The sequence below is a fragment of the Cyprinodon variegatus genome, unplaced genomic scaffold (genome assembly GCF_000732505.1).
Source record: "Cyprinodon variegatus isolate N-32 unplaced genomic scaffold, C_variegatus-1.0 Scaffold56, whole genome shotgun sequence".
NCBI lineage: Eukaryota > Metazoa > Chordata > Actinopteri > Cyprinodontiformes > Cyprinodontidae > Cyprinodon > Cyprinodon variegatus.
The window spans coordinates 1,428,332-1,445,629 of NW_015150509.1; the positions used below are offsets into that span (position 1 = coordinate 1,428,332).

Below are 17,298 nucleotides of genomic sequence, written 5' to 3' on the forward strand. Positions count from 1 at the left end.
TCAAAAAAGTACTCCAGAGTGTTGTTCAGCATGGGGGTGAGTAGAAAATGAAGGCTAATCATGTTTTGGGTGTACTATTCCTTTAATACTGCTTCAAAATGGTGGCAAGAAATGTCTTTTTTTCCACTGGTCTCCATCAAATGTCAGCTGAGCTTAAGGTCTTTTGTGTAAAAGAATAGTAAACATTTCCCTCTCAAGATGTGAAGATCTATTAGAGACATACCTGCACCTGAAATGGCACTGCATTTTACGTCATTAAAATACATACAAAAAGCTTTTGGTGATATAATACAGGTCAAACAACACTCTAACATGGAGGAATGTTGCTTCTGTCTCTTTTAGCCAATTTTCATTCGGTTTGGATATGCTTTTCAAACTTGTCTGTATTTCTCTCTTTTTTTTTTTTTTTTTTTTTGAATATCTGATGTGTAAAATAAATACAGAGACATGAAAGGTCCTCATGGCCGGGTATGTCATGATAAAATGGATGTGAATGTGTATTGATCACATTTTTGTGTTTTATGCTGTTACAGCAAACAAACCCTGACCTTAGAATTCTAAGACTCAGACTGTCTAGTGAGTGTTATGGTCTACAAGCTTTGAGGTTTCAGCATCAATAGGCGTACATGTACATGGAACTTGAAAAGAATATTTCTGAGAGAACTTGAAGCATACTGAATGTCTTGGATAGCCTAAGTAAGCTTTAGAAAAAAAAAAAGGAACAAAATTGTAAGACTTTTATTTTCTGCCTGAATACTGCCTGGTAGGTAGAAACTCTTTTGGGGTTTCAGGTCATTTTTGGCCTTGCTTCTGAGTTTCCTCTTTCTATTCACCCATGCCGTTCTCAGTTTTGTTCCTCATTTAGTCAAAACATAACCACAAGTCACCCCAGGCTGTGCTCCTTATGGTGGCTAATAAAGATATTGCATGCAGCGGTGTTTCAGTGCACACCCCCTCTATTACAAGCTGGACAATATCCGCTGCTGATTTACAGCCCTTCTACTGCTTTCATCCCTTTTTGATTCAATTTGAATGCACTTGACAAAGATCCTCTGACTGTCATCGCTGTGATATGGATACATCAGGTAAATTTAGGAGGCACTGACAGTTAATCAGACATCCATCATTATTTCTTTCCAGGGCCAGAACATGTGATTCACACAGATGCTGCTGTTTTTACTCCAGCCTATTTGTCTCTCTATTGCAAAACTTTCATAGGTACTAAATTTCCTAATAATTCCAAATTGGGTTTAACTTGTTCACATAATGCTGTAAAAACAAACCCACACTCGCCTTTTTCGAAGGGGTCAATATTGAATGCAGATAATTGATGAATGAAAAAACAAAAACAGAAAAGATGGATTGAAATGAAAATAAATGGCATGTGGCCGGTACTTGTATAGTACTTAATTAAGTCTAATGACCCTAAAGTGCTTTACACATCATCACTCATTCACCTTTTCATGCACAAATTTACACTCTGCTAGTGACATGCCATAGTGTAGCCAAAGCTGTCTTTCGGTAAACTGAGAGAAGCAGGGCTGCCATACATTGGCCCTATTGTGCCTCTGACCACCAAATTTAGGGAGGTACCCAGAACAAAGCCTTACCTCCTGAGCCACCATCGACCCCAAAATGTATATAATTAAGTGTATGAAATATATAAAGTTATTAAAAATTGACAGGTTAAATTATCAATAATGAAATGTTTAAATCATCAATTTATACTGGAATTCATTGTAAGTGACATTATATATATTTATTTGCAGCAATTGTTTCAAAATATATTTGTCCCAGTGCAAAGTTCACTCCTTGCATGCCTAAACCATCACTTTAGCTTTATCAAATAGTCCAATCTAAGTGATAATTTACCATATTTAGGATCAATTAACAAAATGAATAATTTTTTTTATTTTATCATTATCTCCTCTTTCTTTCATCTTTTTTTTTTTTTTTCCTGTGCGTGTCCATATAATCTGTAAAACTCCCTGCATAATTATAATAAAGCAATTTATATGCATAAAACAAGCGGAACACTATGGCAATAGCTCTACTGCTCCACTTGTGAAAGTAAAAGCTGTTGGGCTATTTTTGGCATCAAGACAATTATTCTTATTGCCACATTACCAGACAGGACACTGTTAAAAAAAATGAATTAATTGACTGCCAGCTAAATGATCAACTAAAGGAATAGATGTGAATATTTGTCACTTTTAAAAGGAACAATAACTGTGTATAGATTTATGTATATCTTAACTCCCTAATGTTTAAATCTAGATATTTAGCTATATAATTACATTTTTCTATATTTGCAAATTTAATAAGTGCTTATTTACACTTTACCTAAATAATTTCCACTCATTTATTCTTTGGGTTGATTGAATTGTCCCTTTAATGCTTCCTCTCTGTGTCTGTTGTCTTCTCAGACCACTCTGGGCCCACCTGTGAAAGCACCTAAATGTTATTAAAATGACTGTTGAATAGGAGCATGGCAGTGGGGGCTGCGTGGGCGGGAGCTCTAATATGATTGGCTCAGGGACACTGTAAGCCTGAGTGGCAGTCCTTAATGGGAGCCCTGGAGAGGTAACCCAACAGCTGTGTGTTTGCCACTAATGAGAGATGGGGGAGGAGTGTAAAGGATCACAGACTGGAAGCACTCTGATAAACTCTTGCTGCAGCAGAACATAGCTGGGGGAAGACAGGAAATCAAGTTTTCTCCGGAGTGCATTGCTAACGGCTTTTCTTGGTGGCACACCCAGCATTGCTCCTGGACCAATGCTTTACGCTTAAACAGTTATTATCATCAGCCTGTTAATGGGAAGAAAGAAAGAGACTTACTGTAGCATGGGATGAATTTTACTCCCTGCTGAGCTATACTAATTTAAAGCCATGAGCAAAAGCATTGTCTTTGTTTGTGTCCTTGTTTTGTTACATTATAATGACATATTTTGGATAGTTTCATAAGCTTTATGTTAAAAGACAAAATAATTTCTTCATTTTTGCAGGTTTTGTCTAGTTGGTAAAATAGCACGTTTATACATTATTGGTCTTAATATTTTTGAAAAACTAATTAGGCATTTTTCGAAATGCCAAAATGCCTTTGTATCACTAGCTAAGTAACTTAATATGTTTACACTTCACACTATTTGAAACTATACAATAGTGAGGTTTTATTTATTTTATTTATTTTATTTAAGACCAAAAGACACATTATAACTAGTTTGATACATTAAATGAATCAGATATTAAGTTGAATTAAGGAAAATATTGAAGCTGTAATTTTGGACAGTAGTTAAAACCTATAATTTGGAAAAGCCAATCAAATCTACTCTATCTTGACTAATATAATAATTTAAATGCCAAGTAATCAAATCATAGATACTGCTCCAATATTCTTTTTTATTTTTTTTATTTTTTGGGGGAGGGGCGGGGGGGGTAAAGTATGGTTAGACTTTATTTAGAAAGAATGGCATGCCCTTTTTTTTAGTTTATTTTTCTCAGTGGTTTAGATTCTATTTTTGCAATAATAAACAATATAAAATGTTGAGACTTTTATTATAAAGGCTATTTGTTTTGAAACGTTGAGCAATCTTAGGCTGGGGTCCTATAATGTTTGGGTGGCCATAATTCCCCTGGTCACACCCCCTTGGAGACGCAACTATTGAGTGTAAATTATCACAGCACTACCTACATTCCATCTCCCCAACATCCCCTTCAGATCCTGCCTCTCTTTTTATTACAGGCGCCTGAGGGTGGCGCCAAATGAATAAATAGTGTCCAAGCAGCTCCTATGTTAGACCACTCATTCTTATATGTAATACATATCAACAAGTAAACTATCATTGCTGGACTACCTGTTACACCATGATGCATTTTCTACAGTTTGCTGCAGATGCAAAAGCATAACATCATTGACAGGGATTGAATGACGCGTTCCGTATATAAGGTGCATTCCAGCTTTTGCTCCAACGTGACCCACTTTGATGAGGTATTTTTAAATGTATGGAATCGCGCAGTATATTTTATTTTAGTCATAACAGGCAGCCGTGTCTTATAATGTGATGTTGAGTGTGAAGTTGCTGTGTGTGCTGTGGTGGAAGTGGGAGCCCCACCTCCTCCCACGCTCCGATGAGTAGAGAGAGACTGGAGAAGAGAGCTGGGGAGCAACTAACATACCCACAGTATCTCATCACTTGCTCACTGGAAATGCTTCAGATGGGCTTCTTATAGTAGCAGAAATGCAATTCCTAACGTTTCAATTTAGACATCCTGTGCGTCTTTAGTGTGGAGAAACTTGGAACAAATGGGATGCGCATATTTTTGCAGGGATCATGATTTATTTGTTGTTGTTTTTTTTTATTTATACATTTATTTTGAGGAATGATGGTCTCCATACGGACTGAAAATTCTTATTTGCGAGCTTTGTTTTAAAACAGACCCAAATCCAAGACGAACTGCTGCGCTTTACCTAGAACGGAGAGCTTTCCGTGCTGCGAGATCTAAGAAACGACGCGCTGGGCGCTGGATCCCATCAATTTGATGAAGAAAGTTCTTCCTTTGCAGTCGACTGGATTTTTAAAAGATTCCTTGACAGAGGTTTGAGGGTTAGATACCTGCCTCTGTGGACATATAAGCTGCGGACGAGCGCTTACGAACAAGTCTCTGGCTCAGGTACTGATGATGTGTTGCGCATCTTTTTAAGTTTATGTTTTCCAAATGAAGCCTTTGAGGTTTTTGCATCAGCCATCTAATACGCTTTTGGTTAATGCCACAAGTTGTCCACTGTGCTGCGTAATAGGCAAGCTGCAGCTGGTAGGTGTTACAGGTTGATAGGATGCTGTGCTGATAGAGAGAGGCAGCAGTCCAGATCTGTCACCCACATTCAGCATTCGCGGCGTGATTGATTAGACGATGCATTTCAATTAAGACACATCCGACGAGACCCAACTTCCAGCCTCCAGTGAGTGATGGCATGAAGTCATTAAGTCTGCTCAGCGCACTTGAGCGACATTACGAGTGCATGCGCTCCACTCCTCAATCTGATGCGCTGATTGCATTTTTTTTATAATACCATTAGGGTTCTTTGAAGCAGAAAATTCGATCAAATTGTATCAACCCCTTCTCGTATGTTTTTTTTTTTTTTTTTAGGTCCGACCTGAGCGCAAACACCACACTAATCGCCATCATTAGTGGAGGGGGGTTCTTTATTTGGCGTTCTTTGCCAGGCAGTTTTCCGAGGATAATGGTTATAACCACTTGAGAATAGTTTCCCTACGATTGGGAGAAGAATCGCGCTCCTAATTGGGAGGAACAGACCTTTGATCAGTGTATCATTTCTGTTGAGAGTCAGGGGTGTTGTTCCCTCCTCACCACTCCACCGACCACCAGGCACATTTTAATAGCCTGTGTGCCACATAGTGATATGGTCGAAGTGCCACATGCACTCCAGGCTATTTGGCCGTCCAACGAACAAAGCAGATCAAAATAAGGCAGTAACCCACTTTCACCCCAGTGACAAACCTATCTATCTATCTATCTATCTATCTATCTATCTATCTATCTATCTATCTATCTATCTATCTATCTATCTATCTATCTATCTATCNCTATCCATCCATCCATCCATCCATCCATCCATCCATCCATCCATCCATCCATCCATCCATCCATCCATCCATCCATCCATCCATCCATCCATCCTTTTTTTGGGTATATTTCAAGTGCATTGCTTGTCTGTGATGTTTTTTGCCACTTGGTTGTACTTTAACAGATCTGAGTGACCTAGATCATAAAGACTAAATTATAAAGAGGGTAATGATGGAAAAGAAATACAGTTACAGGGAAATGTGCATTAATTTGAATTGATATCAATGCAAAATTGAAGTAGAATTCAGTAATAATGTTTTTTTTAATGGGACACAAGGTTCTCTCTGTAAAAAGGAGCTGATTTAAGAGCAACATTAGAATAAGATATGGATAACAGCATGTATAAAAGTCTAAAATGACTTTGAAGAAAAAGCAAAGTATTTTCTGAGGCAAATTTGGAATTTGTTCGTGACTTTGCGAATAATCAACACCTTATTATTGACTTTCTTTAAAAAAGTGTGACTTTTGGATACATTTGCCAGCACAAACTACTTCGCCGATAAAGGGCTAATAATAGGTAAACAAAGTCTTTATTGCACCTGTGTATAATTTTTGTCTGTTTGACAAATTTATTTATCAAAGTATTAATATTATATCTATCTTTTTTTTTTTTGAGTCCAGATAAATGGCTCTAATTTATTTAAATGCATCTTAAAGCAACCAAACTGGGTAACTGTAAATAATTTTTTATGTTGTTTATTTAAACCAATCGTCTCTGTAAACATTTAATTGTTTGCAGAGGCTCTAATGGTTTGGGCACCCCAAGCAGTGGCTTACACTGCTTTTGTCTCAATTGAACTCTTTCCTAAGAAAGCGGAAAATAAATGCTACGAACTGTCAATCTGCGCAGTCCTCCCTTTAAAACATTGTGTAATGTTTGATTGTTGCTTCTTTGATCTCATTGTATTTAGTGTACGCTTGTGCGTCTGATTGCAGGGACCCTTTATCAGTGTTTTCTGCGTGTCTCTACATCTAGCTAAATGAAATGGCAATGGACCTAGCAAATTTTCCCCAACCAAAGACCATCACTTTCTCATTATGAGATGGCCGGGGGGTTTTACACTCAGTCCAAGTGTGCAGCCATAACATTTAGCAGTAAATTCTATTGGGTGGATCAGCTGTTTAAGGGCGACCCATAGCTTCTGATACTACCTATCATAAATCATGCTGTTGGGAGGGTAATGGATTTTACCTGTTATACTAGCTAAAGGCGCAGAGTCAGCCGATACATCAAACCACATCGTTGGAGAAAATCATTAAATCAGCCGTTATCTCTCCATGCTGGCTAAGCAGCGATGAGTACATCCTACAGGGAGAATTCGTGGCCTTGATTTGTTACATGTAACAGGTGAAGACGCAAGTTGTGCCAGGGGGTTCAGCTTTTCTGTGGGATTAGAATCATCTCTTGCTGTTGCTGTAAAACAGGCAAGAGAATGAGATCAAAGTAATCTATTTAATAACTACTGCCTTTTCTTTCCTCTTACGCTTCACATCATTTACACTCATGCCTCAGTAATTTTGCTCTGGAGTCTTTTCTGCTGGACCTGTGGAGCAGCCAACTTAAAGAGTAAATGTCACCCAGTCAGTCACAGAGTTGACTCAGGACGCAGATAGTCTGTCTCTATGGTAACCAGAAAAGGTACACATGAGCAGAACTCCAATTCTTCCTTCTTATTAAAAGTCCCAATTTCTGTTTAATGATATAACACATTTTTAATAAGTTACTAAGTCTTTTTGTGCTTCTCCATCCAGTAAAGGTACTTTAGAGTAAAAAAAAACAACACAAAAAACACTTAAAGATACTGTAAAAGAAAACATTTTACTTTACAGCAAGGGTAACCAATTAAAAATCAGTGGTGTCCGACACAAAATCATCAACCAGTAAATGTCCGGAGACATTTTTGATTATAATCTGTTACTTTAAACAGAATATAACACTGAAATATAAAAGCAGGTTTTAATGCATCTATGTTATACATTGAATTTTTAAACAAAAAGATATATAAAAAAAAATCTGAAGTGTTTTTTGAAGTAGAGAACAATCGTTCAGTTTGGTATATAGACAATTTTCTGATTCACATATTTTATAAAACACCTGAACTGACCTTTTTTTTTTCTTTTTTTTTTCTTTGGCTTAATGAGAGAAGCGGGCTTTACACTGCCCTGCAGGACTTTAAACCTGGGTTTGATTGGCAACAAAGCCATTCTCAAGCACATATCCAGGTGCTCATTTTGAGCCTGGATCGATATTTATTTTTGATTATGTTCATGGTGTGGAATCCTACTTCACAGCAGCCGGTTGATACAAACATACTCAAATTGTGCAGGGTCATCTTTGAGCACGCCATCTTACTTTTCTTTCACTAGTTCAAAACAACTTTTTCAGCAGTCCACGCTTTCTCTGCTCTCTTTTTCTTTTCGTCTTCTCCTTCTTTCCCACCGCACGGCTTGCCAAAGGTTTGCCTGCTGTGTCTAAAAGTAGCTAGTAGCAGTGATCCAAACTGACAGCTCATTGGCTAATTTGTATCATGTGTAGCCTGATCCCGGACGCTCCGGATGGCTTTACCATATTAACAAGAGAAGCGGCGCAAATTAAGTTAGCACTGTCGTCGGACAACATGATAAATGTTTTAAATCAGGTTGGGTCCGGATTAGCCAGCAGGTGGGTCCGGATCCGGACCGCGGTCCGCTAATCCGTGACCTCTGCTTTACAGCCTTAGTCTTATTTCAGTTGAAGGAAATGAATAGTGACAAATTTTGCATTTTACTGATGATGTTACTGATTTTGAAGTTGCTAACTGATGAAATGCATAAAAACCCTTTCTTTGGACAAAATAACCTTAAAGAATGTGTTGGTACTGCATTTGTTGTATCAGAAGATTTATTGTAAACATGTAGATGAGCAGACGCAAAATTATATTTATTGGTTCTTTGGTTCTATGTTTGGAAAAAAAAAAAATCAAATACATTTTGACAGTTGCTTGAAGTGAAAATGTGTTTGCAGGAAGACACATGTAGGGATGTTTTGGGACGACTAAGCTGAGGTCAGGATGAATGAAAAAGATCTGTCTTTAGTGAAGCTGAATATATATATTTGCACTGTCTTTTGGTCAGTGTAGGAGTTAGTTTTGCACTTAGAAAAACAGCTAGGAATTTTTTTTCGCAGGTCATTTCTATGGCCATGTTCAGCAACCTGAGCTTCAAAAGTGCAGAAAGCTTTCTCTATCAAAAAAAAAAAGAAACACACTTAGAGGTGGTGTAAAAACATTGACCGTTGACACTGAAGTTGAAATGTGTTCTTGAACAGTTGGAGCCAGCCGAGTGGTGTATAGTGTAGATTACATATGAAGCGTGGTATGTCTCTCACTTTCTTTAGAAGGTTGAGAAATTCAACATTAATAATGGTTGAGCCAAAGGAGTATTTTTTAAAGCATTATGCTGTTTTAGAAAAACATTGATAGAAAATTTTAGATGCACAATCTGAGGAGGAGAACAGCTGAAAAGACAGCAGAATATGAAAAAAAATAAAATAAAAATGCATTATTTAATGGTTAAGTGCTAATTGTTTTGTTTATAAGCTTAGTGTTGATTAACAATAAATATCTCCCTTAATCAAAATACTGCGTTTTGTTGTTATATCTACAAGCAATCAGTCAGTCTGAGATTCTTTCCACATAATATTGTTAGTAAAAATATGACAATAAAAGTAAAACAGTTTTTTTTCCCTGGACTTCAGAATTATTTTTTTAGAACTAAAATGTTTGGAATGACAGGATCCAACTGCTCCTTGTTAAAACAAGAAAGCAGCAATTATTGTACGGGGGCAAAAGTACAATCTTCTTGAGATTAAGTGAGGCACTAAATATAAGATAAAGCCATATTGCTATTCAGCAGCTATGCTGAGAATGAGTCATAGACATGTTTTTCTATAGAGTGGCCTTGCAATAGTTTCAATAATCTGAGGCAGAGTTTTGGATCTTGGCAGCAACTGTCAGCTTTAAATCCCTTCTTGTAGTCTTCCTGCCTGCCTGAAGGCAACAATCCCATCAGGCAGTTTGATGCTGTCTTTGAAGGCCCAATTCCATATAGTGTTGCAGGATGCCTTCACTTTTTTTTCTCTATGTTGGAACCATCTGGACCATTGGCTGATCACACCATGTGGTTATGTGCTGAGTGCTGCTTCAGAGTTAGAGTTGAAATGTTATTCTTGCTCAGAAAATAGATCTCTTGACTGGATTAAAAGTGTTACTTTTTCAAAAAATCACTCTCTTCAAGTCACATTTAATGAGGTGTTATGATAAAAAGATTTGTTGGTATTTTCAGCTTTAAAAGAAACAACAATGTTAGTAGGAAGCAATTAGTGAAAAAGATATTCGCCTTCTGGAACTATAACAGCCTCTCATAAAAAAAAGACACAGACTGTAATTCGGATGCATCTGTTTGACGACACACTACATTATTCAAGTCAAAGATTACCTGTGGTGCTGCTAGCAAAAATTTGTGATGCAATTTTGAATTCATTTTGGGCTTCTCATTAAAAAAACAAAGTGTCTCTTTTCTTGCTACTGGGTCTACTCAGGTAAAGTTTGAAAGCATAGAAATGTTCTTTCCGAATCTTACTCCTACTGAATATTTCAAAAATATTTTTCATCCCTATTATTATACATTTTATTCCAGTGCAAGCAAAGACCTTTGCTAAGAGACTCACAATGAAACATCTGATTTAACCGGAGTTGTCAGGACTCTAAAAAGAAAAAGGCATGTGTGCTTTGTTGAACAGCTAACCTCCTGCTCCTCTGTTTGATTTAATGCTGAATTGGGATCTGCCTGAATCACTTTGTAAGTCTTGTGGGTCTCCACAGTATCTTGGCTACAGTTTATAACCAAGTCTTGCTAAGAAAAAAGCCCACAGAATTAGGAAATGCTAGCCCCAGTTTAGCCCTTCTAATTTCTCAATTTGGCTCAGGTAGCACTTTTTCTAAAACAGAAGAGCAGGTTTAGATGTCTCTTCACCATCTGACTGCCTTTAGGAAAATGAATTTTATGCCACTGAAACTTTTGACCTAAAGTTCTTAGCTGGGAAATTGGAACTAAAATGTTAAAGGCTTGGTTGGCTTCAGTAAAATTCGCCTGATAACATGCCCTCGCTACATGATAGCATATTCCACTAACAACATGAATTTTCCATCAATGTAAACAAAGAAAATGAAAATACCAATTCACTGGGCTGCCAGGCACAAAGCCATCTGGAAGACAGGCATGAGGCCAACTGGAAGGCATTAAGTCATGAGTGTCATCAACCATAACAATCATGTCACCATCAAAGCATGCCCACTCATGTTAGAAGTGGCTGTAATAGCTGAGGGACAGTTCACGCTAAACAAAACATAATGAAATCAATTAGGGTTTTTATATCTAAATGGCCATTTTGTAAAGGACTAGACTTAACTGCCAAAATGACATAAAAAGAGACAGAGAAGAATATTTTAGAGGAGTTAAAGCTCATTTCATGACCATACAATGCAATGAATTATACGCATACAATTTCTAAATGTTCTCTCTGGAATAATACAATTGTTAAATAGTATTTTATTTATAAGAAATTGATGTTTTGATTTGGCCATATATTTTGAATCAGTTTCTGGCTGAAAAATCCAATAAAGACCTACCTTACCTTTACTGGTGGAGTCAAGTAGGGTTTTATCTAAAATCTCTTGGTCTTTCAGCTTATGTTGTCCTCCACTGTAACGAGGTTATCAGCACCTTTTGGAAAAAGAAACATAGCATCACACAACCTACACTGGTTAATAGTGAAAATTGTTACTTATCTAGATTGTCTTTATATCTTTTTTTTTATACCAATTGCCCCCTATAGTGTATTGTGTTGGAAACACATTATGGTCATCATGCTTTCATCTGGCCAAAGCACATCCGTCCAGTTAAAGCCTTAGTAGGATGCAGAAAACTTCATGTTTTTGTTTGTTATGGTAAGACAGAAAATATTAATTCCCAAACAGCCAGAACCAGTAAAAATTTTAAAAGAATGAATGGTTATTATGGGACCCTAAGATTCAGATATTTGCTGCACTATAAATACAAAAATGTCCCTTTTACAACCCCTACAATGCATTCTGTGGTTGTAAGATAAACCTTCACCCATCTCCTGCCTTTTTCTGTTAAACTTCCAGTTGTGACTTTTAATTAATTTCTCTGATTAGATTTCAGCACAATTAGACGAGCACCAGTCACCTGCCTTATTAAGATTAGTACATTTGTCTCATACACATAGATGTCTTTCCTTTTTCACAGGGTGACCAAAAGCAATCAAGCTCTATATTTTCTTAAATTTAACCCCCAAAGAAAGAGGAAGACATTGATTTAACATTCAAAGTTCCTATAAAATCAGATACACTTTTAAAGCAATGTATGAAATGAGAAATTAACACAGTTTAGTTACATCTAATTAAAAGGGATTATAAAGGATGCTTATTTTGCTACCGGATGTTTGGTTAAAACAAGTATTTGTTGTTATATCTTTTTTTTCCCATCCTAAATTAAATTATAAATAGTTAAAAAAAAGCATTCAGTTTGAGATTTGCTACAGTAGTTCCTTTTTTTGGCTTTCATCACATCTTTACTGGGTGTGGGGAATGGGTTCAATCATTGTAACCACTGCATTGACACATTATTTTGTAAAAGTTGGATAATATTATACACATATATATACACTGAATTAAGGGCATAACTAAACATGTAAAACTATGTGTTCCTAAAAGGTGTCTCAAGTGTTGCAGTGTCGATAATAATGTTAGTCTAAGCTACAGAACTGTTTCTCCACAGTGTATTTGCTGTGTTTGTCATTTTGGCTGTCTGTTTCACTTGCACAAGTAAACACACACAGATACACACACACACACAAAAGCACCACTCACTGTTCACGCTACATTGACTAGAGGTCCTCCCCCCCACAAATGTAAAAGTGGACACATCGATACAAGAGCAATTAGTGCATCAATAACAGGCACTTCCAATTTCAATGTATTCAGAAGGAAATGGGATTTTTCTCTGGATTTCTCTGTATTTGGGTTTTGCTTCCTAATAGTCCACATTCTATTCCTCTGTAGAACATCTTTTTGTGTAAAATGGGAGAAATATCTTATCAATCTTCTTAAAATTGGAATAATATTACATATATCTTACATCCTAAAAGTTTAATAACCGTTGAAATAATTTAGTATTTTTGGCCATTCGTTTCAGGAATTGATTCTCATATTATAGCCTTTATTTTGATCATCATAGTTTAAAGATATTAAAGCCCAATATTTAGTGTCTCAGAGAAGTAGCCTAAGTAGGATGAATAGAAAAAGATATTTTTCCCTGAAATGCCAGGTATGTTCATTTCTATGGACTCAGTGCTTGATTGAGCCTCTTTTGGATAAATTATTGTATCAATGTGATGTGGCATGAAAGCGATCAACTTGTGGCACCGCTGAGAAGTAATGAAAGGCTAGGTTCCTTTGACAGCAGCCTTCAGGTCATTTGCATTTTTTGGATCTGGTGTCTCTCATCCTCCTCCCGACAATACCTAAAAGCTTTTCCGTGAGATTTAGGCCAGGTCAGTCTGTTGTCAAATCAAACACAGTAAGACAGCTACTAAAGTAGCTTTTTTTCACCTTTGGATGTGTGCAGGCAAAATATAAATCTGTATATCTGTAAAGCTTTTTAGATAAGGGAAACCTTAAAAGGTTATAAAATGTCCTAAACAGTGTCTGCAATAACTTTGGTCTTCAGAAAAAAAAAATGGATGAACAAGGCCAGATAACATAATGCCTTAAATCAACACTGACTCTTAAACCCTCATACTGGACTTAAAGCAATACGGATTCTGTGCCAGACTGTGTTGATTTCTAAATAAAGTGGCAGATTTAGCGTAATCTTAAAAAAGGACTTTGAACCACTGAGAAACAGTCTGCCTCTTTCTCTCAGTACACTGAAAAAAAACAACTAAAAAAATATATATTAAGTATTTGCACTCAAATGATTTAAGTAAAATTTTATGCTGCAATATCAAGTAACACTCAGTTGCCACTATCATGTGTATTCTACTTTCCATTGGACATAACAGTTGTGAAGATATTAAATAACACTTATTTTATTAAATCCAAGTTGGATTTATTTAAGCAAATTAAGTAAAGCGCACTTGTTTTTCATAGGCACAAACATTTTTCTCAAAGTTTTAAGTAAATCTTATATCCCTGTAGTATTTGCTGTTATGAAGTACTTAAGTAGATATCAATTATTTTCTTGTGCTTGACATATTGATTTACTTTGTTGCATTATGTTACATTATTCACCAATATTAGTTAATCATTGCCAGCTTTCTTTTGGTAATTGATACCAAATTAATTGAACCAATAGTCTATACATTTAATATACATTATATACTTTATTTTTCGTTTTAAACTGTTTAACAAAGAAGTAAATACCCTATTAGCAGGGGTGCTCAAGTCCAGTCCTCAAGAGCTAGTCTCCTGCAACTTTTTGATGCACCCCATTTTTAACACACCTGAGTCAAATGAGTGGCTCGTTACCATGCCACTGCTGGGCTAAATGAGGGTGTGTCACAGAAGAGCTGCATCTAACAGTTACAGGACGGTAGCTCTTGAGGACTGGACTTGAGCACCCCTGCCCTATAGTATTAAATTGCCCAATCTTTCATGGGCCAGCCAGAAATTTGACTATCCATCCATTTTCTATCAGGCTTAATCCCAGTTGGGTTCACGAGGGATGCTGGTGCCTATCTCCAGATGTCTATGTGCGAGAGACGAGGTACACCCTGGATTGGTCACCAGTCTATCACAGGGCAACAAAGAGAAAAACAGGACAAACAACCATTCACACACACACTCACACCTAAGGAGAATTTAGAGAAGCCAATTAATCTAACAGTGATGTTTTGGGACTGTGGGAGAAACCCAGAGCACCCTGAGATAACCCATGCATCTACAGGGAGAACATACAAACTCTATGCAGAAAGACCCTCGACCGGGAATCAAACCCGGAACCTTCTTGCTGCAAGGCAGCTGTGCTAACCACTTTGACAGTGAGCAGTCCTCTAACTGGAATCATACTTTTCAAATATGCAACTGAGAGTTTAAAGATCAATTAGAAAAATTTCCTCATATGTAAAATCAAGATTATTTAACTTACACAATTATGCTCAAAACAACTTCTGGGTGAGGGTCAGTACAGAAACAGCCACTTAAACCTTGATGAGTGGTCTAAAGATTATGTATGCCTCTATTTAAAAGAAAAAAATGCATGTACAAATATAGCATTAATAGTAAAAGTGCATTATGTTGTACTGCATTAGAATGTGTACTGAAAAAAGATAAGGTTGGTATGTATGTAAACAACAAAAACACAGTATTTGATATGCACCACATCCAACACAGATGTGGTAATTTAGTCACTACTGAAATATGTGATAGAACTCTTACAAACCTACACAGTGAAACTGTGCAATTTCAACATTAAAACCAGTCATCCAGACTACTGGATAAAATCAACACAATTAAATATTAACAGCTTAAACTGTCTAACCATTCTCAATGAACAATACAATACTAGATATTTGAATAAGGATATCTGTTGTTATTTTTTGCCAAATAACATATACCTTTTTTGGCAAAAAATAAAAAACATTAATGACAGACAGCCTTCCACTAAGATTAACTGGAACCCACTGCTAATTCTTGGCTTTTGATGCCACATTTTCCTACCCTAAAATGACAAAGTCATGAATGCATTTAGGAAAGCAGCTTCAACTTCAGGATGTTTAATTTTGTGGACAGTTTAAATCCATCAAATTCCAGTAAAGGTTTTGAAAGACTTCAATAGTGTAGCGTAACAGGGGAGGGTATGCCAAGTTCAGGGCATATATCAGTCCCATGAGCAGCGAGCAGGCTTTTGCAGCACTGTTGCACCCTGCCAGAATGACTGTCATTGGGACTACCTCTTGCCCTGTGTGTGATCATGTAACGTCTGGACTCGCAGCAGAATCAGTCCTGCTGTGAGCTACAGTACACATGCGCCATGCGTGGGTTTCAAAAGGCTACATTTTTAGAGTAAAGTTTATGTAGTATTTTTAGGTATATGTACATAGTGCTATTAAACATTTAAATAGTATAAGGACATCTAAGTAAAATTTACTGTTTCCCCAAAGTTCATGTATAACATTAAAAAAAATGTTTAATTTTACTTGAGAAACTTTAGTTTTTACTGATGCTTAAAATACAGAGTAGAAATTATGACGAATACTTTAATAGAGTTTACTGCACCAAAAAGTGACTTTTTTCAGTGCAGTCCTTGTAAGGTGCCTGTAGTCCTCAAGAAGGATTCATCTGTGCACAGTGTGCTGGCAAATGTGCTGGCTTAAGCCTGACATGAGTTTCACTCTCTAAAAAAAGGCAACCAAAAATATTGAAATTTGTCACAAGATTCTACATTTAATATATGTAAATGTGTCTTAAATTGACTTGAACTGAATGGACTATTTCTACAGTCTAACGTTCTATAATTCATTCAGCTCAGACACAGAGAAGAATAAGCATTACAAATTATACAAGTGATCGTCGGTTAAAGAAAGCATTTTTTTTTCTTGATGAACTGCTGATAAAAGACACCTGCTGTTGCCATGTCTGACTGTTTACCACTGTCCAAGCTATCTAAAGTAGTTGAGGCATGAACTGTCTGGTGTCCCCTTCCCTCGTATTTCTTTTTCTCCTTTCTTTATTTCCTCCCTCAAGTACTTCCGAGGGAGAGACACAGGTTGTGATGAGAAATCCGACCTCACTATCTTTGTGGGAAGACATTTCCTGTGCAAAGGATCTTAAGGGCAAAAGTGCCACATTCTTACTGTGTCATCAATAAGCTACAACACCATTTTTTTTTCTTTTTGTCTTTTCGACAACAAAATGCATTTATTTTTTTTTCCAGTAGTTTGCTTACAGTCTACAGCATGTTTGTGTGTGTTCAAGTGGACTTGGTTTTATGACCGTGTTGCGACTTTAATCTGTTTAGACACTTACGTCATGGGGACTTCTGTCCTTATGGGGAACAAAATCCTGGTCCGCATATTGTAAAGTTCTGTTCTTTGAACCAGGGTTAGGTTTAGGACTACAGTGTGAATTCATGTCAGGTAAGGGTTAGGGTTAGGTATATGTTGGTAATAATTAGGGTTAGGGTAAGGATCTGAGTTAGGCCATATAAAATGAATGTAATTCAATGATATGTCCCCATAGGTCTCAAAAACAAGAATGTGTGTGTGTGTGGAGGGGTAAAACTTACCTACCACATTTTTGTTTCTGTATCTGCTTAAAAAACAATGTAAAAGGTAGATGTAAGTTATTCTATTATCAGCCTTTTAAATATTTAGATTTTCTTACTTAGAAGATTTCATGACATATAATTTTAAACAGGCCATTCAACATTTGGTTTTTCTTATTTCAGCAACTCTACTAAAAAGAAGGAAATTAAATTATTCTGTTAAGAGAGTGGCCAAAAAGCAGAATTGACTATGGATTGGTCTAGCCTGACTAATCCCTGAGCCATAAGAGCCAGTATTGATTTGTATATTCAAGCAGCGCGTCA

At 36.7% G+C, this 17,298-nt stretch overlaps 1 protein-coding gene across 1 annotated transcript in view; it reads left to right on the forward strand.

Annotated features, from left to right (window-relative positions):
* The first annotated feature begins 4,173 nt into the window (after window positions 1–4,173).
* The window catches only part of LOC107082577 (protocadherin-1-like), a 141,000-nt gene continuing 127,875 nt past the window's right edge, over window positions 4,174–17,298 (forward strand). The window contains exon 1 of the mRNA XM_015371337.1: window positions 4,174–4,671. The gene's annotated coding sequence lies outside the window, so the exon portion shown is untranslated. The remainder of the gene's footprint in view (window positions 4,672–17,298) is intronic.